We start from the raw sequence: 26,924 nt of genomic DNA, 5'->3' as shown, positions 1-26,924 counted from the left end.
AAAAAGAAAATCTTGGTATATTTATCTAAATCTCCAGGTTCCTGTTACTCCCCTGTGCCACTTCACCACCCAAAGATGTCATTGTACAACACAGAGCTTTGAGAGTAAAACCAAGAAGAATGTTCACATTTTCTGTCCTCTGCAGCTCCACTTCATTAATTGATGGGCAAGTCTCCCAGGCTCTGCCTCACTCTCATCTGTCACTCTGCCTCACACACAGCTCTGTGTGTATGCACATTGATGTCAGAGGTATTTCATTGTAAAAACTGAGACCTTCCTCACACACATCCATCTTGCATCCATGGTTATCTCATGACCAGATTCCTTGGCCTCTTTCCCTGTGGGCACAGAGAGACTGAGCTCAGCATCCCTGCAGCTTCCCCTGGTTCCCATGGCCCACACTGGTGCCCACACCATCTACCTGCAGGGTAGGGAGGATCCCAGTTCCTTTCTGCTTCTAACAGTGCTGTGAACAACAATCCTGAAAGGAAAGTTAAGAAGTTATGCAGCTTTTTCTTTATTATTTTTTTATGTTGTTGTTGTGTAGCTGTCTGTGTGGAAGAAACCTCTATGCTTAGCTAAACGAGGTCCAGGGACCTGTGTAGAGGTCTGATGGGAGCTGAGGGAAAGGGCTCTGCTCTGCCCCTCCATTTTCTCCCCACTGCACTTCCCCACTTGCCTTAAAACCTGAAGTCAAATGGGGACACAGCACATCTCAGTGACGTGTCCCTGAATGTATCTGCAGTGGGATACTGTGTATTTTATACACTTGTTCGCCATATTAGCAGATCCCCTTTTGAATTGTAAGAGTTCATCTCATATCTCACAAAACAAATGGAAAGGTAATTCCAACCTCAAAGAATGTATTGAATTTTTACGTATATCCTATAGTCTATCTAGGATAGTCCCCTTTATCAAAGACAAATGTCAGTTAATCTCTTGCAGTACTGCTTGGCCAAACAGAGCTGTGATGCACTGATGTGAAAACTTGGGGTAATAAATCACAGAGGCAGAAAGATCAGTGGTGGCTGGGATGGCAGGGAAGAGAGGGAATGGTGCCCAAATGGGAATGAAGTTGGGGGAAACATTATGGAACTGGGCAAAAATGAAGGCTCTACACATTGAGAATGGGATAGTGTCACTTCCCTGAGGATTTTAGTTAAAATGAATGGAATCCTATAATTTGTTTAAAATTAATCCATGCCATAATATTTAAAAAGAGTATAGAGGCAAGTGCAAGAAAATGGAAAAAAAATAGTGGAGGAGATGGGAAAGTCAGGTTTTCAGCAGGAGCTGGCCTCATTGGAGTTGAGGAGCTGACACTGGTTGTAGAGCCACTGTTAATCATACATCTGAGCTGACAGAGATGAGCTTCCTGGTGCTGCCTCTTCCCGTGGTCCCAGAGCTATTGAAGTCACTGGAGATGAATCAGGTACAAGCTCTTCAGCTGGTCCTTGAGCCTGGTGTCCAGCCGACCCTTCAAAAGCAAAAGGAGGAAAGATCATCAATTTCCCATGTTCCTTGCAGAGCAAACAAACTTCCCAGTGCATGTCAGAGATAGCTCTGTGCAAAAATCCACTATCAGGAAGTTTCCCACACTGCATCCACCCACTGCCTGCTGTGTCTCAGAGTTGCAGGGTGGTTCCTTAGCTTTGTCCTCCTCACATACCCTCAAGCCTATACCCAGTCCTTCTCACCCTTGTTTCTGCCTCAGTGGGTTCACAGTGCTCCAGCTCAGCAAAGTGAAGTTGCATTGGAGGGTCCATGTGGGTTTGCAGCTGCTGCTTAGAGCTAAGAAGCATGGCTGTGGTTCTGGAGGAGACAGGTGTGGGGAGCTGAGTGTGAGGTCTGGTCCTCCCTCCCAAACTGCTCACCCAAGGCAACCTGCTGAGTTCAACACCTGCCTGCTGCTCCAGCAGTGGAGAGCAGAGTTCACTCTATCTCCACCCCCAGTGAAGCAGTGCTGGCCCAGACAGCCCTGAGAGACTGACAGATGACTCCATGGGAGAGTCTGTGGACACTAGGGTGACAATCTCTCCCTTCTTCAGGGAAGCTGTACACACATCTGTCTAGTGCTCCCCAGTGGCATCTACCTATATGGGGGATGGAAAATGTCTGCTGTGGAACAGAGGTTGTCTTCATAAATATGTGAGAAGTGAGGGGACAGAGGGATGTGTCCTGTTCCACCTTTCCTCATTTGTTAGATGGCGCAGTGACTTGCCACCCAGTACTCTGTGCTTCCTCTGGGCTCCTCTTCCACTGTTGTGCATCCTTGTCTAGGGAAGCCAAGAGGGGGTCTCATGTACCATAATGTCAGTGGTACATGATCTGCCATTCAGGGTAGCCCCCACTAGTGTGGAGGGTCAAGAGGGGAGGAGATACCTATTTCCTGGTCATTGGATCATGGTCAGTGCCTGGAAAAGTGTCTGTGCATGGTGTAGCTCTATGTATATTCATATAATCATGGTACCAACTGGTTCCTGCCCTGATGTCTAAAAGGGCCTAATGCATCTGCCAGTCCACAGAGAATCTGGGTCTGAATAATACATCCTGAAGACCATAGAGCAACTCTCCAATCTCCTCTACAATGAAGAGAGAATGTTTACTCAGTGTAGGGATCAGTGAGGGACAAACAAACCTTTCCCATGGAGAGGGCAGCTCAATGGAGAATAAATATGGCTACTCAAGCAGGCCTTCCACAGAGCCTTAGCTGGGGTCAGAAATTGCCTGGAAACCCCATTTTGTTCCATATGGACACTGTAATATTGGCCTTAGGTGCAATTCACTGTTCTGAGAATTGCACTGTTACTGGGTGCAATTCTCCTTTCTCAGTGAACTGAGGCTGAGAGATATAAGCACATTTCAAAGACTCAGCTCTAGGTGGCACCTGTGCACCTGAGAGCAAACTCACCTTGCCACCTGTGGGGTGGAAATGTTGGCCCTTGAGGGACCTGGGAAGGAAGAGCTGTGGATAGGGCAGCTGTGCAGAAAGTCCCGCTCCAGGGGTTCCATCAGGCTGTGCAGCCATTTTGCCTGTGTCACCCTCACTGTACAGACCACTGCCAGGTTCTCCACTGACTGATTTCCAGTCTGTGATGAGACAGTGGGAAGCCTGAAGTTACTGGCCAAGCCATGCCCCACCGTGAGTGCTGGAAGCTGTAGTGATACCCAAAGGTTAAATTTCATAAGGAGCAGTTAGAAATAATAGCATTTTCAGATCAGTTGTGGGAAAATAAGTTATTAGCTCCCCACATGACGAGTATCATCCCATGTGGCCTGTGACAACCACACATTCTAGAGATGAGAAAACAGGATTGTCCTGGGTGGGGGAGTGGGGACCTGTATGTGATGACACACAGGGTACTTCCCTGTGGTGCTTCTGAAGAAATTGGGTCCAGTTTCCTTAGCCATGAAAGGCTGAGGGGCTGTGTTCACTCTCTCCTGGTACAATGTCATTTAGCCTAGTGGGGCCTCAACCTCTGACCTGAGGGGCCTGGATAATTTCCCTGAGACATGGACAAAGTAGCAAGGGCCTAGGATTTGGGTGAGGGCAGCCCTGCTGATGTGATGATGTGTCAGAGCTGGGGACACGGTAGAAACACAGTGACACCAGTGCCAAAGGGATAAATGGACCCAGGAGTTACAGTGGACTAAAACAGCAGAAGTAAATCATGACAGGAGGTGAAGTGACTTAGTGTCCATGTCCCTATTCTGATGCTCCCACTAATGTGTGGACAGTGACCTGGCACCTGGCCGAGTTGGCTGAGCAGAGAGGAGGTGATAGTTGAAGAATTAGACCCCAGTTTGCTTTGGGGGCAGGACCACAGGCCTGCTGTTTACACTCCCTTGAGGGCAGTGCTGAAAATGTAATCTGACCTTGAATATTCCCTGTCCTCTTTGGGCCTCATTACAGAATCCCCTTAGATTACTCTCTCCCTCTGCTGGCATCTGTTGTTATTGCGAGGCCCCACTGTGGTACAGGTATGTGGATTGCAGCCCTGCAGGGACCTGCTCCAGGCTGATGTCTGGGGCAGCACTGTGGGTGCAGTGACTAGTAGTATGCAAGAAGATTCTGAGATCTCAGAAAAGCATAGAATGGGGCCATCAGGACTCCCCTAAAGCCTCCCTGAGTTCTGAGCATAGCACAGATAGACATGGCAGCTTCTGGAAGCACAGGCTGCACATAGAGCTGCAGGGTCTGCCCTGCACAGTGAGCTGGGAGGGGCCATGCCCTGTTTTATAACCCTGCTCCCCCATGGTAGGGATGATAGGGACACCCAGGCCCACAGAGCAGATAGTCACTGAAGTGTGTTCACCAGTGTTTATGATCCAGGAAGCCCTCAAAGCCACCAGCCAGCCAGGACAGAAAACCAGGAGGTCTCACTTTGTCTGTTTTGGGATTGCCTAAGTGGGAAAGGATTCACCTTTCTAGTGACAGCACAGATGCCACCAGCCATGTGATGAACCACGTCTTTAGTACAGTTCCCCAAGGCAGCCTTTCAGACAGCACCTTGGGCTTGCTGGCCTGGTGGGGAAGGCAGGTTGGGTCCTTCTGGAAGCTGATCTCACCCACCTTCCTCTCCCCATCTAGAATTTATTCTCACCCTCTTTTTCCCCAAACCGTGGACCAGCTCAGGCTCACTTATCAGCCCCCAGGTGGCCTTCCTCAGAGCCCTAGTGAATCTCCCTCTACCTGTGTTGCCTGGCCTCTGCTTTGCACCTGAGGCCTGAAAAAACCCCACCTCTATTCCTGTTTCCTGCTGGGGACTCATGGCCACCTGACTGAGCACTTGGGTAACAGATCTTCTTATGTACACAGGAAGGTTCTTTAGAAATTAAGCAGTGAGTCCCTAGCTTCTGTATTGAAGTTTCTGCATTAGAGCCAGGTTAGAAGGCTGAAACATCTCTCACTGGTAGTACATATTGCACACATTACATTTTGTGTCTGGTTTTACCCCCAAAGCCTCATGTAGTCACAGGAGAATGGTTTTTTCAAAAGTTGCTGAAACTAAGTTTGTGATGGATTCATGGTCTAATGCTGTGATTAAGGGTGTTTGTGGCACACCTGCCTTAGGGTTGGTACCTGCTTACATTGTAAGGGATGGAAGGAGACTTCCTCTGCCCTCCTCACCTGTTGTTTTTACTGTTTTCCACTGCCATGGACTGTTGCCCTCTGCCATGTCCCACCCTACCTTGAAGCCAGAAGGTAATGGACTGAAACCTCTCCAAACTGTGAACTAAAACACCCTCCCCTTTTTAAATTTGGGCGTCTGTTATTTTGCCTCACCAGCAAGAGAAAAGTAACTAAGACAGCACACAAGAGACCCAGCCTGCTATGTGTTCCCATGCTCTCAGCCTCAGGAATTCTTGCTCACATTGCTGAATTCAACTGAGTGTAACCCATTTCCCATATAGACCACGCATCTGATACCCAAATGTGGCAGTGCTGGCCCTGTGTAATTAGAGACCTGCACTTGACCTTGTGTCTAACAGGCCACCTTTCAAGCCTTGTGCCATCTGAGACCAGGCCTTTGACCTGTGAGATCGTGGTGAACCTGGACTGACAAAAACCCACACCAAAAAATCCAGGCTCAGGCTGCTCAGCTCCAAAGAGTAAGCTTCTGTCAAAGTCAGACTCCTGATGTGTTTGGGGTTGATTATTAGTAGGAAAAGTCCATTTCAAGAGTGAACTTCATGCTCCATGAGAGCTATGCAGAGCAAAAGAGAACACTATGATGCGGTCTACAGCCAGAAGCTGGGCAGTGGCTTCTTCCCCAACACAAGGCTCTGTCTACACAGGAAAGAAGCTGCCCTCCTCCTGGGTGCACAGAATAGAGTGTTGGGGTCAGTGACCCAGACACAGTGTGTGATCCTCTCAACACATGCTCTCTATGGCTGCTCAAACCTGTGACCTAGCACTTGGTCATGGCCAAGGCCATGACTGTCTGTGTTGAAGCTGCCTCACCGTCTCAGAATAACAGAGCAGCACTTAATGAAGGTTCCACCAGGGGAGGGGTGAACCTAGGCCCCAAAAGGCAGAGGCATCTATGGAAGCTGTGCTCAGTGGCAACCATACCCTAGGGGACCATAAACTGTACCCTGGAGCATGAACCCCATGTCAGGCAGGGTGTGGTGGGTCCCAGGCACAAGATACTGTGGATTCCAGTATGTGGTCAAGGTTTGGGAGGGAGGTAGAGTGTGTGCCCAGGGAGGTTACTCTGCACCCTTTCACTTCCTGCCAGGCTCCCATGGACAGGCAGAGAGACCTGGCAGATGCCAGGGAACCTCCCTTTCTGTTCTGTGAGCCTCAGGCCACAGACAAGGGAGGCAGCTTCATCCCACCCCATGCTCTTCCAGAGGGCACTAATTTCATGGACTAGTGGCTAAATGACCTCATGACTGGTAAGTATTTGACTGAGAGCAGAATCATCATTGGTTGGCATCTGCCTGCATCTTCAGAAATTCAGGCTGCCAGTTGCCTTCCTTACACCCAGCCATCAACCTGGTTGGTTCATTGTTCCTCGCCCATGAGGCAGGATTATGGAAGGTTCATCCCTCAAAACAGTCTTGACAATCATGATAAATGTTCAGTACTCCATATCTCTGGCCCGTTTGTTTTGCTGACACTGTTTCCTAACTACCAAAGGACCAGCGTTGGGGGTGCACCCTGCAGTGTTCAATGCCAAAAGCGTACACTGCCAGAGAACAGCAGAGTGAAGACAGATTCGTGACTACTGGCAATTGAAGAGAGCTGCTGGGGTAACTGTCAAAACTGCCTCCCCAACACAAGGGCAGCTGGATTGTACTGGAGAGACCTATCACACCCATTTGGGGAGAACAGGTCCTCACCTCTAGAGGGAAATACTTTCTTGTTCTCCTGGAATCACATTATAGATCATGCTGCATTGTTCACTGTGCATCAAAACTGGTGGATTAGGTGACTCATCTCTTTGAGCACCCAGATTCCTTGCTTGAGTGCATTTTGTGTCTCCCTCTAGCAAACCTTTCTGAAGCCTGTGTTTTAAAAAATAGTGGAAGCTGGGCATGGTGGTGCAGACCTGTAATCCCAGCACTCAAGAGGCTGAGTCAGGATTCTTGAAAGTTTGAGACCAACCTAGGTTACACAGTGAGCTCAAGTCTAGCCTGAACTGCAAAGTGAGACCTTGTTTGAAAAAGACAAAATTAAACTAAACAAATGGTGGATTAGAACACTTCTGAGCAGAGGTATGGATATTATAATGTGTGCATAGCTTTTTTCTGTTTAACTTCTCTCTCTTTCTCTTTCTCTCTCTTTCTCTCTCTCTCTCTCTCTCTCTCTCTCACTCACTCACTGGGGATTGAACTCATGGCCTTATGAGTCTTGCTTCCTTTCTTGCTCTTTCTAACTCTGTCTCTGTCTCTGTCTCACTCTCTCTCCATTTTATTTTTTTGATTTTCCATATTCTTCAGCCTAGGCTTGAACTTCTGATGTTCCTGTCTCAGATTCCTACAGTATGGGAATTGCAGTTGTGCACAGCTATGCCAGTTTCATAGGGTGATTGTAACAAACACTGTTTACTCTAGATGACTTACAAGAGTGTGTGTGTTGTGTGTGTGCTCTTTTCGTTGCTTTAGAGTAACTTCTCATATTTTGTTTTGGTTTTTTCAGTAGCATGGATCAAACTCGCAATGTTGCATTTTCTAAGCAGGTGCTGAAGCTGCTGAGCGAAGTCCTCAGCATAAAGCAATGTCTTCTGTGGTTCTCATTGCCTTGAGGATGTCATCTGAAATAAATAAACAATTTAAAGGGGTGTTTGCAGTTACTAGTAGTATTTTCCTTAACCCTCACCTTCCCAAAGAATGAATGCTTAACTCTATCCCCTGCTGCATAGCAGCTAACTGCTTTGGGAATGTCTCCTCCTGGGCCAGCAGTAAACTGGGAGGGCTGGAGGTTGTTCTTGACTAAATTGTCCATTGAGGTAACTTCATCCTCTTTGGTCATTGTTACTAAGTGCCTGCAAGGACTGTCATACCTCAGACACAGTGAACAAATCCAAACACTCTGTGCCCTGATCCATGGCATTGATGACTAACTAAAGCCAAAATCCCTGGTGAGTACACCTTTTGAGAGGAGACTAAATGTCGATGTCGCTCCCGGCCGGCAGGAAGGACACACGACAAAGTCTGGCAGTGGACAACCTTTTTTTTAATTTTCTCTCTGTATAGCCTGCCCTGGGATCGCTCCCAGCCGAAGCCTCCTCTGGTCCGCTCCCCACGGCTCTTTCCGTGCTTTGCTCCGAAGCCTCTACCGGTCCGCTCTCCGCGGCTCCTTCCGGGCTTCTACTTCCCCCCAGGGGTGGCACCAGTATATATACGGATACAGTGTCCAATCATGTTAAAGTAAGCAAGGCAAGCTGATTGGCTAACATATTATTGAGCGGGTTGTTTACGCGGTAAGCAGGAAACTAACGTGCTCGATGGGAGGGGTAATCTAACTCAGGCTTTACTTTTTACCACAGGCTGCATGATCGCTATATGCGGCGGCTCGGCAATGTGGTGGCTCCCAACAACTAAGTTTCATTCTTCTTCCCTGGCATCATTTCCTAAACCCTGTGATGACATTTGCCTCACTTCCATCCGGCCCCTGTGCCACACAGGTTACTGAGCGTCTCAGCTGTCCTGACCTGGACTGGATCATGGTTCTCCAAGCAGCAGATGTGCCGTTCCCCTGCTTGCTGCTCTGACCACCTTCTGATGGGCATCATTCCCGGGCTGAAAGTCCAGGGCAGTAGCATCTCTTGGCCCCACTTTCACACATGGCAGCAATATAACTGGGAGTGTGGCCTCCCTTACTCCCTGAGCCTGAGGGGAGTCACTTGAACTGGTATTGTGCACAGCAAGCTGAAGCACAGGATCAGTGCCAGGTAGCATGGAAAAATCCAGGCCCCTCTGTGTGGCACCATGTGGGAGCTGAGCACCATGAGGGAGGGCACAAAACAAGGGCAGGAGCAGGTTCTCTGGAAACAGCAGAGGTGGGCAGCCCTTCTCTGATGTGTGGACCCCAGTGCCTGTTAGGGCATCAGGATGGGCCTCTTGCATTGAACAAGGGAGTTCCTGGCCTGCTATTTCTGGGTCAGGGTGGCAGTGGACATTGGCTCTGTCTTTCAGTGAATTTGCACAACACAGATTTTATGACTGCTTGACATTTTCTACCCAGGCCCTTCCTTGTCCACCCCAGTCTTCTCTGAACCTTTCAGTGGAGCCACAACAGGAGACACTGCATGTGTAGCTGCCCAAAATATAGCTGGTGCAGTTTGGTTCTATCAGCCAAAAGGTATGATGGGTGACAAAATGAAGTGCCAACCATTGTGCAGCTCATGGACTTCTTAGCCTTCTTCTTCCAGCTTCCATTCTCTCTTTCCCCAGGCATCCCTCCATCCTCCTCTTATACACCCTTCTCTCAAGAGCACACATCTGGGCTTGTGCTAGCCCTGGCTGGAATGGGAGCTGCTCTGCACTCCTCCAGAAGAGAGAATCCAGTACCCACAGGTATGGCTGATTTGTTGTCACCCACAACAAACTAGAACCAAAATGTGTTGTCCTTGATTCACAACGTGGGACTGAGGCTACCAGGAATTCTATTCTTGGCTCTAAGCTCTAGAGTTCTCCTCAGGACAAGGTGATCAGAACTGGGGGATCAAGATCAATCTGATAGTGGAGCAACCCAGGACCTGACCTAAGGTTTGGGTCCCTGTGTGATGCATGTGTTCCTGGATGTGTGGGGAGACAAATACAGGTGCTCCTGTCTGGCAGAATCCAGGTAGAAACAGTATCTTTGAAGTGGCTCATATGATATGGGCAGAATTGTATCTGCTCAGGGAATAAAGGCTGGATGCACCAGACCGTGAAGCAGGACCCTTAGATATGTGATACACTTTGGAATAAAGGCAAATAAGTGTGCCCCAGCCCAAATGTGTCTGCGTGCAAATTCCTGCACCTGGGCTCATGCATTTTGGTCCTGTCCTAAGAGCAATGGAAGGTATTATAAGGTGTGGCAGTGTGGTCAGCCTTCTAATGGCATGGCTCTGGGCCCCTCAGGAGCTGAACAGCACCTGGACAGGAGACAGGTGGAAGGCTCACTTGTGTACAATGTGACTTTGTCTCAGTGACCAGCCTCAGGGTATGGCTACCATCAATTCTTATTTTGTTTTGGTTACCTAGTTGCCAGGCTTCCATTGTGTTCTCACCTGAATTACAGCAGAATTGATTTCCCAAGTCCAGCTGCATTGTGAGGTTGTAGGCCAGTGTGCTGGTGTGAGGCAAGCACCTGTGCCACCAGCAATAGGGATTCTCTGTTGTGAAAAGCTGTGGATTGTGGCAAGAACCCTATGTGTTTTGATCCCCACCACATCGTTGCTGGAGTCATGATGTACAGAGCAAGATTCCTGCCACTCAGATGTCACTTTTTACTATAACTTTCCTTCCCATGATAAGTTACTCAGAAGCTGTGTGCCAGATAAATATATGTTCAAGGCCCTGCTAAGCGTCTCCACCCAGAGTGTCTGGTAGCAGCTCAGCCTTCAAAGCTGGGTGGGAGAGGTGGGGAGGGAGGTGAAGGAGGACAAGTGGCTGTGTCCTCCAAGACAGCAGCTACAGAAGGATAGGGGGCACCTTCAGCGGTCACTGTTATATCCACATCTGAGCCCATAGCCTGTGGTCAGAGAGGAGACATCAGTTTTGAACACTTTGCTAGAATCAGTGATCTGAACAGAGCTACAAAGGCAAGACATTGGAGCCAGACTGAGGGCTCCTCCAGAAGATTTGCCTGCTTTTCATTTTCGCTTTCTGTTCCATGACTCAGTCATCACCAGATATTGGTGGTGTGGATTCACTTGTCTCCAAAAGAGTGGGCTGCTTCTGAGGATCTGTGGCAGTCAGCACACAGTGAGATCTCCATGTGTCTTTGTTAGGTTGTGTATACAGCAAAGAATAAATGTGCATATTCCTATGATGGAAAGATTGGTCCCAGAAACTACATTAGCGAGGTCTTAACTTAAGGACAGTTGATACTTTGTTCTTGAGCCTGCATTTGCCTGAAGGACCCTTGCCTGATGCAATATACACTTCTTTGCTGTGTATATTAATTACACTGATGATAGGCATGTGGTTTTTTATTATGCAGAATTCATATTAGATCCTATGTGATGAATGACAGTGCAACCCATCAACTAGAGACTGTTCTCAAAATTGTTTGCATGGATCACCCAGAATTGAAAAAATGTGGAAAAGTTTACAGAGAAAAACTTTCAGATACAAAAACATACTTTAAGTGAAATATATTAGAGAACACACAAATAAAAGAATAGATGAACATAGGAAAACAATGAAAAACAAAGGTTGCCCAACATAGTGAAGAAATGGAATACATGAAAGAGATCCAAACAAGAGTTCAACAAGTTCAATGCTATATGAAAGATATATAAAACCTATAAGAGATTAAAATTATATGCACAGACTGAGCAAAAGTTAGCTTTAGAATTTCAGATCTTGAAGATAAAATTGTAGCTAGTTGTCATGAAAGCAATGCTGTCTTAAATGTAGCAAGGGACTATGAGAGATCAATCCAACAGGTACAAAATGCATCAAAGAAGAATTGCATGATACTAATTGGGGTCAATTAGAAAGCCAGAGACAACACAAATACCATAAAAAAACTTCACCAAAATAATGGAATACAACTTAATAAGCATGATTAAAGAACTTGCCATACAAATAAGTGAAGCATATAGAACTGCAAACAGACATAACCAAAATAAAACTACACCAAGATATATAATACTCAAGATTCCAGAAATACAGCAAAGAACACAGTATAAAATGCTGTTAAGGAAAAGTCAAAGATCACTTATAATTGAAAGCACATAAAATTCTTAGCAGTCTTTGTTGTAGATTGGCATAACTGACATCATCTTGAGCCCTGCTTTTAACTGGTGGCCTATATTTAATGCAAGAGAATGGAAAGTGACTTAGAGTACAAGTCCTTTGAGAAAAGCAGAATGAGCAGCATCTCCTGGAGAAAAATTACCCTGCTCAACAAAAGAAACATGATACAGGTGTCAACTAAAAATTAATGTAAGATTCTAGCTCAATTGTTTCCAATAGGATGTCACTTTGTGATTCTCTGTTTAAAAGCTTTGTAAGTCTCCAGTTCAGCCACTTGTTTGGAAACTGAAATTGGCAGGTAATCTATATGAGCAGTCCTGAACTCTATTAATCAAATTCCAAATTTATCAATTTGTATGCTTTGATTCCTTTATTTTTGTTCCTGAACCTACCTCAGTCTTCTCAACACAAATATCCAAGTAAAGAAGAAAGCTGTAGTTGAAACAGAAGAACAAGTCCTGAAGTTGGACAGAAGTACAAGGCCTGAAAGGAAAGAACATTCAATCCAGATTGATGTATCCTGCAAAACTTTCAAGATTAATGGAAACATAAGATACTTCCATGACAAAGAAAAACTGAAGAAATAGATGACAGCAAAACTGACCATAGAAAAAGTAATGAACGTTATACTAGAGAGAGGTAAAAATGGCCCAAATTCCAAGAAAAACACAGAAACACCCAGGCAGGACAAGTAATTAAACAGAGGAGAAAAGCAGAGAATCAACAGCAGAACAATATTACCACAAAGACAAACCAATACACATCATTGTTAATGGTCACACCTCATCAACCAAAAGAAATAGATGGGGGAAATGTATCAAGAAACAAGATACAAAAATATTCTGTATACAGAAAAAAATGTTTAATTCAAAAAGAAATTCAGAGACTGAAAGTCAAAAGACAGAAAACAATCTTCCATGCAACAGAGGCCCAGCAAAAAGCATGAGTAGCTATTCTCTTTGCAGACAATATGAACTTCAAACCAAGAATGACCAAAAAGACAAAGAGCCTCACTGTATACATCTTAATGGAAAGTTTGAAAAAGGTAAGATAACAATCATAAATATGTGTGCATCTAATACAAGAGCACCCAACAATATAAGGCAATTGTTAAAAGACATGAAAATAATGCAAACAAAAAATAACATAATGGACCCAAGAGACTTCAATATCCCTCTATCACAAATAGATGAACTAGACTAATAATTAGCAAACAAATAAGAAATTAGAACTGAATCTGTGAACAAATGAACTGAATAGATGTTTACCAAGTATGTGACTCAACATATTCAGAATAAACATTCTTCTCAGCTGTGCAGGGGAGGTTCTCTAAAACATGCCATATAAACTAGTCCACAGAACATGCTGAAGTGAATGCAAAGAAACTGAAGTTACCCCATGCATTTTACCTGAGCATAGTGCAATACAATTGGGAAATAATTGTAAAAGAAGGTACAAAAACTTCATAACTATATGGAAATTAAGTAACACTGAGTCAAACAATCAATAGGTCACAGATGAAATAAAGGAAGAAACCTGAAAGTATCTACAACACAACAAAAAATATAGATGCAAACCTTGGTTCTCATGGGATTCAATGAAAGCAGTTCAAAGTGGGACATTAATAGTACTCAAATTTCACTTCAGGGAATAGAAAGAGCATAAATAAAGATATACTGTTGTGCCTCACACTTCCAGAAAAAAAAATGCATGAAAACCCCAAAGCCAATAAAAGGCGGAAACTATAGTGATCAGAGAAGAAAGTAATGCAGTGCAGAACATAAAAACGACAAAAAGATTTAATGAATCAAAGACTTGGTTCATTGAAAGAAAAAATAAAATTGATAAACATTTAGCCAACCATAACAGAAGAAGGAAAGAACCATTCAAAACCATTCAGTGAGGAATGAAAACAGTAAGATAACTACAGTTTGTGTGAAAATTATCATCAGTATCTACTTCAAAAACCCATGCTTCCCTAGGTTGCAAAACATAGAAATGAATCAATTCCTAGATTCATATGAATTGCCAAAGCTGACTCAAGAAGATATAAAAGTTCTAGATAATGCAGTATCTGTCAATGAGACTGAAGATCTAATTAAATTTTATTGGGTACTGGCCCTGTGGTACATGCCTGTAACCCTAGAACTTGGGAGGCTGAGGTAGAAAGATTGTTGTGAGTTTGAAATTAACCAGGGCTACAATGTGAACTCAAGGCCACTCCAGTGCCCAATAAGACCCTCTGCAAAATACATTAAAATGAAGCAAACAATGACAACAAAAAGGCAACTGACCAACATATAGAAGTCTAAGTCTTCAGAGATTTACTGCTCAATTTTATAAAAATGTATAGAAAATTGAAGGCCCCTACTCTTTAATGAAATTGAAAGAGAAGCAGTTCTCCCTATCTCTTTCCTGGAGGCCAGCATTACACTGACACTGATACTAATACCAGAGAAAAACACAACCAGAAAAAGAAAATTACAGGAAAGTTTTCCTAATGAACATAGTTGCAAAAATCCTTAATAAGATCCTAGCAAAGTGAATGTAGCAAATCATCAAGATTTTAAAACCTAACAACTTGAATTCATCCTAAGAAGTCAGGGATGTTTCAGTACATACAAATCAACAAATTTAAATGTTATATCAACACAGGTAAAAACAAAAGTCAGATGGTGATCATCTCAATAAATGCATGATAAGCTTTTGATGAAATCAAGAACTGATTTGTAATAAAATTCTGCAGTATGTAACAATAGAGAGCCTTTACCTCAACCTGATAAAACAAGCAAGGACAAAAATACACCCAGCATCGTACTAAATGGTGAAAAACTAAAAACTTTCACACTACAATTAAGAACAACAAAAGCATGATTACTATCACCACTCCTATTCAATACAATCTGGAAACAGGCAGATCAATAAGACATGATTCAAATAAGAATAATCACATAACAGAAAGTAGGTAAACTATCATTATTCACAGATGACATGATATTCTATGTAGAAGATGTCAATTACTCCACCAAAAGAATTCTAGACTTAACCAAATTCAATAATATAGCTGGAGACAAAGTTGACAATCAAAAATTAAGAGCATTCTTGTACACAATAAACTCACTAAGAGAAAAGTTACAGAAATCACACCCTTAAAAATACCCTCCAAGAAAATGAAATACTTGGAATGAACCTAACAAAGAAAGTCAAGGACTTACACACATTGAAAATTACAGTACTTTGTAAAAGGATACTGAAGAGATTATCAGAAAATGGAAAGATATCCCTTGCCCAAACTGTGCATTGTCTTTTCACTGTGTTAGTGATTTCTTTTGATGTACAAATATTTTTAATAAGATGGAGTCCCAGTGATTGATTCTTTGAAGTTGATTCTTCAAATGTTGTGTTTTGTTCATGAAGCCTCATTAGTGTTTCTGTTGTAATATTTAGATCTCCAAGCTAGTTTGTCTTTAGTCTATTTCATGGTGACAGGCATAGACCCAGTTTAAGTCTTCAGTATGGGGAAAGTCATTTTCTTCAGCATTGTTGAAGAGGCTATTTCTCTTCCAGTGAACATATTTGGCTCCTTCATCAAAGACAAGGTAGCAGAGTGTGTTTGTAGTTGTGTCTCCATCTCCAGTCTGTTTGATAGATTACTGGGTCTGTTTTTCTGAAAGGACTCTGGTGATTTTGTGACAGTAGCTTCCTAGTATTATAGCAAGTGAAGAATTGTGATGCCTCCTGACTTGCCTCTGTTGCACAGGAATATATTTGGTATTCTAGATATTTTCAGTTTCCAAATGAATTTTAGAAAAGTTTTCTCTATATTTGGGAGCTATACTAATTGTATTTGGATGGGCATTGCATTAAATCTGTATAAGAGTTTGCAATATGATATTTTTTAGTTTTCCATATCCTTAAACATAGTCTTCCTGGTTTTTATACTCACCTGATGTATCCTAAAAGGTATGATCCCAAGAGTTTCAAACTATTGAGTAGTTCTTCTCAAGGATATCAGTAATAATAGATACTGTTTTTCCTATTTGTTTGAGACAGGGTTTCCCTATGCAGTTTAGGCTGACTGTGGACTCACATCTTAGTCCAGTAAATTCACCCTGGTAATCCTACCTCAGCATTCCAAATCCTGGGATTACAAGTGTGCACCTGACACATGAAAGAATTCCTGGTGTTATCGAAAGATGAGAAAACAGTCATGAGATACACATGTATTCATTAACTGTCATTTCCTTAAAGGAAAATTGTTCAAATTAACACATAATACCACTGGAGTGTAGGGAATCATAAGACGTGTTTCTATCTCTTATGGTCTGAGGATAACAGACTATACTACTGCAAAAACGGGAGACATCACAGCTAGGAATATGTGTCAAACTTGAACACCAGTATTATGAATTAAGAGAGTATTTATGGAAGATGAGCAAAAAGACCAGTGCAAAATAATGGGAGACCTGGTGACTTTAGCATTTCATGACTCTAGATCAGGCTTTATTATAATGCTGAACATCACAAATATTGAAATAGTCAAATATTATGTGTGTTTTTACGTAGAAAATATTAAGGCTTGGCACTGTATTCTAGCTGTGTACTAGCTTGGCATAAATCATACAAGTTTGAGCCCTACATTTAACTAGTGCCTTGTATTTGGGCCAGGAAGATGGAAAATGACTAAGCATATAAGTACAATGAGAAAAGCAAAATGAGCTGTACCCAAAGAAAAAAACTTTAACCTGCTCAACAACAACAACAACAACAAAAAACAACAACAACAACAACAACAAAAAAAAACAGGATACAGGTGTCAAAAAATTAACATTAGATTCTAACTACATTGTTTCCAATAGGATGTTCTTTGTGATTCTCTCTTTTAAAAACTCTTAACATTCCAGTCCAGGATAACTTCTTTAGATTTTGAAATGAGGGAGGTTTTGAAATGGGAGAAGTGGTTCTGAGCACAGCTATTTAAATTCCAATTTTATCCTTTGTCTGTGTGGATTCCTATATTGTTGTTCACAAACTGGCTTCAAGCTCCAGAAAGGTTTACTGACACAAGCAAGAACCTAGATTAAATACAGTGTCACTTTAATGAAAGAATAATAGTGAAAAGGAGGGAAGAAAAAAGACAAACAACATGTGTTATGATACCCACCTCTTTACCCAGCATTAAAGAGGCTGAAACAGGAGAAAGGCCATGTATTCAGGGACAGACTACATAGTGAGTGCAAGGTCAGCCAGAACTACAAAGTGGGGCTATGTCTTTAAAAACAAAAAAACAAAAACCAAAAAAAAAAAAAAGAAAGAAAAACTATAAAAACCGAGGAACAGAGAAAGACTATTAAAAGTAAACAAAAATATTAGAGCTGAATGAAAGTTGACTTAACTAAAATGGGAATTATGGAATGATGTTGCAGAGGAAAGCTGGTCCTGAAGTGGCACCCAGGAGGCAGTGAAAAATACAGTTATGAATGGGACCTATTGTGCTACATCACAATAGTGACCTCCTTCCTTCAATAAATCTGCAGTCTACTAGACAGGAGGTCCAAAAGTTCACGGAAATGTCAAACTCAGAGCAAATAAGCAGCTTGAAATCAAGGCTTTGAATCATGGGCTTTAGCAGATGTTTGATATTCAAGTTGAAATAGGAGAAATATAATCCTACCTGGTTTGATGGCAAATTCAGGAAGTTGGTTGGCTCACAGCATTGAAGGATGAAGTCACAAATCAAAAGAAGTTCAAAAAGTTTTCTTGGAAAAAAAGACAGAATAGCCCTGCCTTTGCAGGAGGGGTCTTCAGTGTTTAGCTCACAGATATATTGTCAGGGGTCATTTATACTGCAAAGTCAGAATGTGAGTACAGTGTGGGTCTCAAACTACAAACTACCTGTAAGTGTATAGGTGCTTAACTAATATTATTCAGAAGGGCAGCAAGTCACCCAGAAAAGGTATGTAGAAAGAGCCAAGGAATTTTGTGGGAACCATAGCCCAGGTGTTCTATTGATTATGATGGTAATAGATGCCTACCTGGACTTCCTGGGGAAGGTGGTGGTAACTGTAGTACATTTCAAGCTATTGTTTTTCTCTTTAAGAGGCATGTAGAAATGGTCACTGCATCTTCACCTTCAGGTCTGGCTTTCTTCATCTGTGCCTCTAGCAGGGATTGTTGTATTTCGTTTTTTACATTGATTCCTCTGAGGTTCCATTTCCTCGCTTACTGTATATCAGTTTCTGTCTACCTTGGCCTCCTGAAGTAAAATCACAATACTATTTGAATGGATAAAGTAATATTTATACATTTAAGAAAATATTGTTTAATAGGGACCTGGGTTTTAGTTCAGCAGGCAAAAGTACCTGCCTGGCAAGAGCTGGGTTGTGTGTTTGATCCCCAGTACCTAAAAAAAATGATTTAAAATGCAAGGAAAGGAAATAATTTCATTTGTGAAGATGTAGATGAACAAAATTTTCAATTAAATCTGTCAATGGCAAATTAAAGAGTTGTAATAGTCGTATTTAGAATCTAAGGTTGTTCAGGCTGGGGATTGAGCTCAGTTGTACAAGGACCAGCCAGGCAAGCACAAGGTCATGAGTTCAATCCCTGGTACAAAAAATAAAACTTCTACAGTTGGCAGCCATGTAGTGCTATGAGCACAATTATTGAAATTGACAGTTGTTCATTCAGTGGCTCAATTTTTTCTTCTGTGTACTACAAAATATCTACAGATAACATGGTTAATACAGTGAATGTTATACTGTCCCCTATACTATGGGTATTTGCTGAGAGTTGTTTTTAGTTTTTATTTTTTCACATACTTGAAACATGAAAATATTTGGTGATGCTAGATAAACTGTGATAATTATTTTTTCATTTTACTCATATATTTCACTATATCCATTAAGTACATTTTATTTGCTACAATTATGATAAGAGAAGTTGATAACTGATTCGTAATGTCATGGGCAGCTGAGTTAGTTAGAAATATAAGCAGTCAGACAGTGACATAGGGGAATGCAACTCCTGACCTACTATGTTGGGTAAGAATTTAGGTTCTCTAAAACTGAAGAATGAATAATTAGGAACAATGGAGGTAAGAGCAGAATATATTTTTTGAGAGAAATAAACTGACAGGATTTTGATCTAGATGGGACATTTCAGCACTGGGAGGTGGGACCAGTGGACATTTACCTTGAGGTCACTTTCCCCTCTCCTTTGCAACTTACCTGTGGCATGAAAAGACTCCCAATCAGCTACTTGCACATCAGTAATGCCACCTTTAAGCACCACCCCAAATGGAAAACTATATGTATGCCCATACATGACATTTTTATTGTGTATTTTCTCTTTTACCATGCCAAAAATCCTATCATTTGGTTCCCTAAGGAAGATTGAGTGTCTCCTGGGAATCCCTCCCGTTTTGGGTCCCTTTGCTTTAAAACCACCAGTTTCTTCCTCCTGGATGGTTTACTTGCCACTGCTAATATGCATGCAACAGCAGCCTTACTCACTGAACATGGGTGAGATACCTTCTGTTTTTTGGGGGTTTTTTTTGTTTTTTGTTTTTTGTTTGTTTCTGTTCCTTAGCAAGCTTGTGACAGAAAGCACATCTTGCAGTCCCCAAACACGTTTACTAGTTTCCACATTCCTTAGGCCACACAGCTGGAGGTAACATGGAGATTTTTATGTGCTGGGACCCCGCCCTGTGCTCTCTTTGGTTACCTGTCAAGAAGAATGGGTGTTGGGACTCTGCCTAACACCCTTTCAAAATACATTATGATCTCTTATGTTGTGTGTGACCAAGCACAGCTTCCACATTCCTTGGGGGAGCTACAGCTCTTAGTTCCTGAGGTGAAATTGTTCTCTCAGCTCCCTTATAATTCAGTCATGGGGACCACTTCCTGCCCTTAAGAAAACACACCTCTTGGGGCCTGTTCATAACCTTGGTGCTTTTGGCCTCTAAAAGGCTACAACAACCAAAAAGCTGATCTTTTTTTATGCTTTTGTCACAGTGGTGGTAAGTTGGCCAAAACCCTTCATCTTTAGGCCTTCTTCACTTTAAGGACGTGGTTTTCTCTGACTCTGTCTTCTGTGATGGCCCAAGTACTCCTGGCTCACTCTGCTCCCCCAGGATTTCTCCCTTCCCCTCACTTATGATGCGGCTCCTGTCTTTACAGCTTCTCCCCATATCTCTCATACCAAATCCCACTGCTTTCTCAGCCAAAGGTTTCTATACCCCCTGCATCACCCCCTCCTCCTGCTTCACTCCCCAGGGTCTCCAATCCCCCCTCTAGGTTCTACAATCTTTCCCCTAGGGTCTCTAATCCTTCCCCTAGCATCTCTCACAAGGCTCTGACTTCTCAATCCCCCTGCTCTAGCCCTCTGTCCCATCTGACAGTTCTTTTCCTCCTTCCCCTGCATCATCATTTTCTCTGCCTGCCCACCATACTCAGTCTCAGGCATTGCAGCCTTTTGGCAGGCCACATGGATGCCAGCAGCCATGTTGATTACCAACATGCACCTGCTGGGCTCATCTCTACTGCTGCTTTGGGAACAGGCTGGACCTAAAAGATTAACTATTATTTGTGTTCCTTCTTTTTAATTTTCTGAGCTACCTCAGGTTAACCATCAATTTGGTTCCTTTTCTGGTATTCTTATTTCAAGAGATCTCTATTAATTGATCTATAAGAAGGTTCACTCTACTCTATTTACCATAGTTGAAGTTGGCCAAATATATTTGAGTGCATTCTAATTTTATAAGATGATTGTCAGTTTATATATCTGTTGTCCATTTGTCCAATTGTCTGCTCTGTTAGCAGCTTTTTCTTTTTAATTGAGCTCAACAATGTTTTCCTCAACATTTATATTTTCAGATCATGTAATAAAGGTTTATTTGGGTAACAGATTTAAAAGACATGCTTCCACCTAAGTTGCCAGCTGGTCAAAATGATGCTAAAATTGGTTAAACAAAATCCCTTGGGGTGAGGCAACATTAGACCGTTTTCCAATTGATAAATAAGAAAGTGGCCACCTGGGAACTTTTTAAAAATTTCATTTTGATTTCAAAGAGACTAAAATAAAAGAGGACTTAACAAATGATAGTGGACCACAGCAATTTAAATAAGACTGAATCACTGATGAAGAGGTGGACTATATGAACTGTCCAAGCAGGTGGGCCACAGCAGGCGGTCTCTTAGGTCTTCCTATCTGGGCATTATTGACCTGTTGTGAGCACAGTACTGGAGCAGAATGTTTGCTGGATCTCATTTAGTGGTTTCAATGTCATGTGGCCTGGTTAGGAGATCTTTGAGCCATATAATGCTGATGTTGTGGATGGGAGCCCAGAAATAGTGTGCAAATGGCCTAAACCTGTTACAAGTGGTTAGAAGCACTTGTTTCTCGATCCTCAGGTATTTAGTTAGCTTCAGATCCTGAGGTCCTCCAGCATTGGCTGTGGGTCATCAATTGTGCACGTTGCCTCTTTCTGGTTGCAAGAGTGACTCTATCTTCAGTTTGACAGCAGCAGATTCCAGTATCATCTTTGAAATTCTCTGCTGCCTTGGCACCTACACAAGCTCAGTGAGGGAAGGAGCTTGGGGACACCCTGACTCTGATGCATTTTGTAGCTGCTGCAAAAGTACTGAGGAAGGTCTCTGATCTCATTGCTGTGAGAAGCAGACCTGGAGGGTCTGATATTTACAAATGTCTGCGATACAGGGTCTCATAGCCGCAACTGCTCTCCTTAAACTTGTTTTTTTTTTTTTTTGTATTTAGAGTGATCTCCTAAATTTATAGTATGTTCTTTTATTTCCATCTTCATGACAGGTGTTGGCAAAGGTACTGAGTATTTGAAGATGTGTAGTGATGTGCCTCAATGGAGGAAGGCTTCTCAAACACTTGCTGAACTCCTGTGCATCACAGAGAACAATGCAAAATAATTTTGAACATAATTATTTATGTGACACCTCTGCTCACAGACTGTTTGTGAGATGGATTTTTGAATTCTGAGAAAAATGAAGCAGATATGAAAGTGTTATCAAGGGCAGTGTAAAGTGAGCTTGCTAAGGACAAATTCCAGAATCACCTGCCTCTGAAACCCTCATTGAAAAATGCCAAAATTTATGCACTTGCATGGATCTATACACATGATATCCTTCTGAATGGAAAGGAATAGGCGTGTCATCTCTGAATTAACAGCTGATTTAACAGCTTGGCTGATAATATACATTGTTTATCTATAGAAATTCTCTGCAATGGACTTTACTAAGTGGAGTAAAATAGAATCCCTAAATAGAAGTTGTGCTGCAGGAATATCCATAATTAGGCATGAAGGATTTTCTGTGTGGTGTTGATCAGAGGAGAATGGAAAGATTGTGCAAGTGATTGGCATGATACAAGGTGCCAATAGGATTTACAAGTCAGAAGATCTTCACTGAAAATTGAGTAGTTCTTAGGGTAAGCATGAAGTTAAATTTGGCTTCTGATTTCTTACTTGAGATGAATAACACCAACTCTGTCAATATTCAGTATTACACATACCTGTTATTCTAGTGCAAAACTCTTTCAAGTACATCCCTCAGTTTCAATGACAAAATGAAAATAAAGTTTTGTTATCTGTCTTCCTCCAATGCTGGTGGTAACCATTCACAAGAAATATTTTGAGTCATATCCTTAATAAATTGTAGATACCATAACCAAAATTACAGATCAGTTCACTTTCAGAAAACAGAAGCAGCACTTAAATGCAGGCATAAAGGCCTTCAATGAGAGTACCCTGAAGAGGTGAGATCAACATTATAGAACAAAAACTACTACTCATTTATCTGAGTTCACTAAAGAGAAAAATTTATAATGGTGTTGCTACAGGGGAAAGAAACTCCTGATCTACTATGTCTGGTGTGAGTTTGTGCTCTCAAAATTAAAGCATAAATTTTAGGAACAACAGAATTTAAGAGTAGAATATATTTATTGGGAGAAAGAAAGCTGTCTGAGAGAGAGAAGGGGTCCTGAGTGGGTTGCCAAAGACTGACTTTTCTAGGGACTTCTATAGAGTAAAATCATTTTGTGGAATGGATTTAAGGTGGGAATACTGGGAGCTCACAAGGCTGATAAACATAAGATGGGACAGAAATATGGGAGCCAATAAAATTAATAGTTCAGGTAAAAGTGTTTAAATTGGGATCAAATGGGGAAGCCTGTCACACAGAAAGTAGGCATTTTTATGCAGTAGTGACTCTTCAATTAAGGGTTTCAGAAGGTGACTCGACTTCACCAGGATGATAGGAATTATTTGGAATATCAGGCTTTAGTTGAATGGTAACTGCTGACTTCCTCAGAGTGCTAGAGAACCATTTCAAATATCAATCCTTACAATGTGAATACATTTGCTTAATCCTTTGTCCTGAAGTCTGACACTTAGCAGGAAGTGTCTGCCTTCCCTATAGTTCAAGGTATCTGGGCTTCTGCATGGGATCCTTGGAGAACCTAGCCCTGTCTCACTGCCAACATTATTTGACTAACTCAGCTGCCCATTACAGTATTGTTTGGAGAATTGAATACAAATGTCTTGTGCTCTGGCTGAATGATCTGGGGATTACAGTGTACAAAGTATTTACCATTGCTGTCCCCTGATTAACATGTTTTGAAATTTAGTTTTAGTTTATTTTTATCCTTGAAATCAAATGAAATTAGAAATAAAAAGCCTGAGGTAAATCTCTTTGGTACAAGCACTCCTCGGTGGATATCCGCACTGTAGAAGACATTCAGCTCCAGAAGTCTGCACTACAGTCCATCATTTGGGATCCACTCTTGCAGGGAGGGGTTCCTTTCCCTGTTTATTCTTGATTCAGAAGGAGAGCAGTAGAGCAAGACTGAATCACTGATGAAGAGGTGAGCTATATGAACTGTCCAAGCAAGTGGGCCACAGCAAGCGATCTCTTAGGTCTTTTATTTAAATAATTGCTCTGGTAAGGACTTATGTATAAAGCCTTAGGCTAAGTGTGATTCTTTTAATCACAGCATCAGCAGAGGATGAGATGGAACAATCACAGCTTTGAAGCTGACTTTGTGAAGCAATTTTGCTAGGTGATTTAGCAGAATGTGTGGTAGGTGTTTTTATACCTGCATTTGAAGTTTAAGGAAACAGGTAAGTTTAGGTCAAGAATATAAATGTAAATAGGATAGCTGAATCATGAAAATTATGATTTCATTTTTTTTGGACCAGGAAATGTGCATTTCAGGGTAATTTGTGCAGCAGTCTTAAATATGCCCGTATTTGAGTAAAACATAGTGAAACGTGAATGAGCCAGGCATTCTAGGTTCTGAAAGTGGAGGCATTATCAAAACTTTTTTACAATGCTATTGCTGGTGCTTTTTATAGGAAATAAGATAGGGCAATAAAGCATGATAAATGATTCTATAATAATTTAAAACTCGTGCACAAATGAAGAAGCCAAAAAACAAACAAACAAACAAAAAGTCAAAGAAAAAAAGACGAAGAGACAATCTACAGGATAGGAGAAGATTGCATGTTACTCCTTGACAGCTAACATGTAAATCCAATAGAAATTTGAAATGAATACACACTTTTCAGAACAGGTACAAATTGTCAAGAAATAGCTGAAGAACTATTGAACATTTATGCACAATAGAGATATGCAAATCAGTACACCATCTCATTGCAGAGACAAATCACCACAAGATCAAAAGAACACTCATGAGACATCAGGAAACTATTTAACTTTGTTGGTGGAAATGTAAGCAAGTATTTCAACCACTACTGAAGTCAGTGTTCAAAGTATTCAAATGATTAAACATAGTAAGTCCACTAAGTGCAGTGCTTCCTTTAGTGGGTCTCATACTCAAAGATCTAAGGACCCATTGCTGTGATTCATGCATATTCCTGTTTACTGCAGCAATAGTCACTTTTCTGTGGAGAGCTGCAGCAAGCACTGCTCCATCACCACCAAATGCCAATGATGAACAACAAATACTCATCGGTGTACTCTTTTTAGTAAATGATATATTTTATTATGAAATGGGCCCATGACAGTTTATTGTTGTCAAATTGATGATGTATTTGATATATTCATATTTCTGAAGGCATAGGCCTCCAAGATTGTAAAATGGGGATTGCTTATGGGAGCAGACTTTTTTTCCATGTTCATACCTCTCCTAATCCCAAAGACTTGTGAGGTTCACATTCCACTAAAGGTCAATAAATTGGTCAATGATACATAAGAGACTTCTTGGGTATTTGATAAGGGTGCTTGACTAAAATGGATATTTTATGTCAAAAGAGAAATTCAGATTATTGCAAGGATGTCATAATACAATAACATGTACGGTTCTGATTTCGATTTGCTATGTAAAATATGTCACTGTTAACACTGTAGGTATTCAAATGTTAAAATATCCATGGATAGTAGAAAATACATTTCACTTAATGTTCTAAGGTGTTTCATGTTTAGATAAAACAGTAATGTTAAGCTTACTGCCTCTAATGTATTGTATTGTGATCAATCTTTTCTTCTGGATGTCCAACAGCTAAGGTTTAGGACCAAAAATGAGAGACACAAATGGGCTAAATGGATAGCCAATGTTTTGTCCACAGCACTTCAAGCTTGGAGGAGACTCAGGATGTAAAAGAAATCCTGCTTTCATCATCAGAAGATAACCAGTAAGTACCTAGTATTCTGATCAGAAAGATGATGAGACCAAAAAGGAAAGTGACCTTTGATGCAAGGTGTGCTTAAGGAGAGTCACGAGTCACCAGAAAAATCTCCTAAGTTTTCACAGAAATCAACATGGTCAAGCAATGGCCATGACTCTTCCAGGTGGCAGACACTGATAGAAGAGATATGAGGAGCTATGCATGGTTATAAGAGCTGGCCTTGATAGGAAGTAACGAACCCATTGTCCTTAGTGTAATCCTTATGTTAGCTTGATCTTGAACCTTCTGCAGAAAAGTCTGGACTTGGGAGGTACAGTGCAATTCTAAAATATTCTAAAATATTGTCTAAAATATTGTTTGTAGGTGAATCTCATATCACTAACATCATCTAACAATTGCTATCTATGCTGGTAACTGACAACCATTATGGATGGATGGACTGTGCAGTGGTCGGAGCTCTAACACAACTTCTACATCTTCAGCAGGACACCCATCTGTGTATCAACCAAACAAGAAGGGGGGACATGTTGGAGCCATTGAAGCTGAATACTCATGCAGGGCTGTGATGTGGCACAGGCATGATTGAACTGAGAATCAAGAGATGCCTCAAGTGGCAAGATAGGCCACATTGAGGCCACCTAGACACTTTCTGTGGGATAGTTCTCTGCAGTTACCATCGTCTGTTGCTTGGAGTGGGTCTTGAACCTCTCCCAAGATCCTGTTCAGGTTTCCTCCATTTTCCACTCAACTCCTGCCTGCATGAGGTTGGCCAGCTGGCTAGAAGAGTGATGAGCTCTGCCAAGGATCTCTCTCCTCCAGCAGCCCTGAAGACCATGCTGTGTTTCTCATTTCTTAGAGTCTTTTTGGTACACCTTTTTGGCATCTTGTTTTCTAGGAAAAGACTTCAACATGAAACATAAAATGTATCTGTTTTAAGACTCAGCACTGAAATCTGGTATTGTTTTATGATGAGAGGAAAAAGAAAAAGTATCAAACCTGTTTAAGACAATTCATGAATGCAAAAGCTGTTATATTCCACTGTATTTTTTTTTGGTTCACCAATGCCAAATCCTCTTACATGACACAACTTTCCTCAAGACAATTATTTCCACTCCAATCAATGACCTACATATGAATTATTTTCTGTAGGACACACACACAGATATGCAGGTTTTATGATATGTCTCCACCAAGTCATCCTGAAGAAAAAATAAAAAATCCAGAGCCATCCCATGCCTGAGAAGAGAAATAGAAAGCTAATATGGCCTTGCTGTGAGCTGGTGGATGTCATATGGGGAATGATAGGGGAACCTAGCCAATGTGCCCA

The 26,924-nt window shown here is 41.8% G+C and overlaps 1 long non-coding RNA gene across 1 annotated transcript in view; it reads right to left on the bottom strand.

Annotated features, from left to right (window-relative positions):
• Positions 1-6,871: 6,871 nt before the first annotated feature.
• Positions 6,872-26,924, bottom strand: part of LOC134475163 (uncharacterized) — a 35,060-nt gene continuing 15,007 nt past the window's right edge. Inside the window, exon 3 of the long non-coding RNA XR_010046159.1 lies at positions 6,872-7,763. This is a non-coding gene — a long non-coding RNA (uncharacterized LOC134475163). The remainder of the gene's footprint in view (positions 7,764-26,924) is intronic.

Source organism: Cavia porcellus, unplaced genomic scaffold, assembly GCF_034190915.1.
Source record: "Cavia porcellus strain 051 isolate PalLab524CR breed Dunkin Hartley unplaced genomic scaffold, mCavPor4.1 scaffold_301, whole genome shotgun sequence".
NCBI classification, from domain to species: Eukaryota; Metazoa; Chordata; class Mammalia; order Rodentia; family Caviidae; genus Cavia; species Cavia porcellus.
The sequence above is the reverse complement of the archived record's forward strand: the minus strand, read 5'-3'. Positions and strand labels throughout refer to the sequence as shown.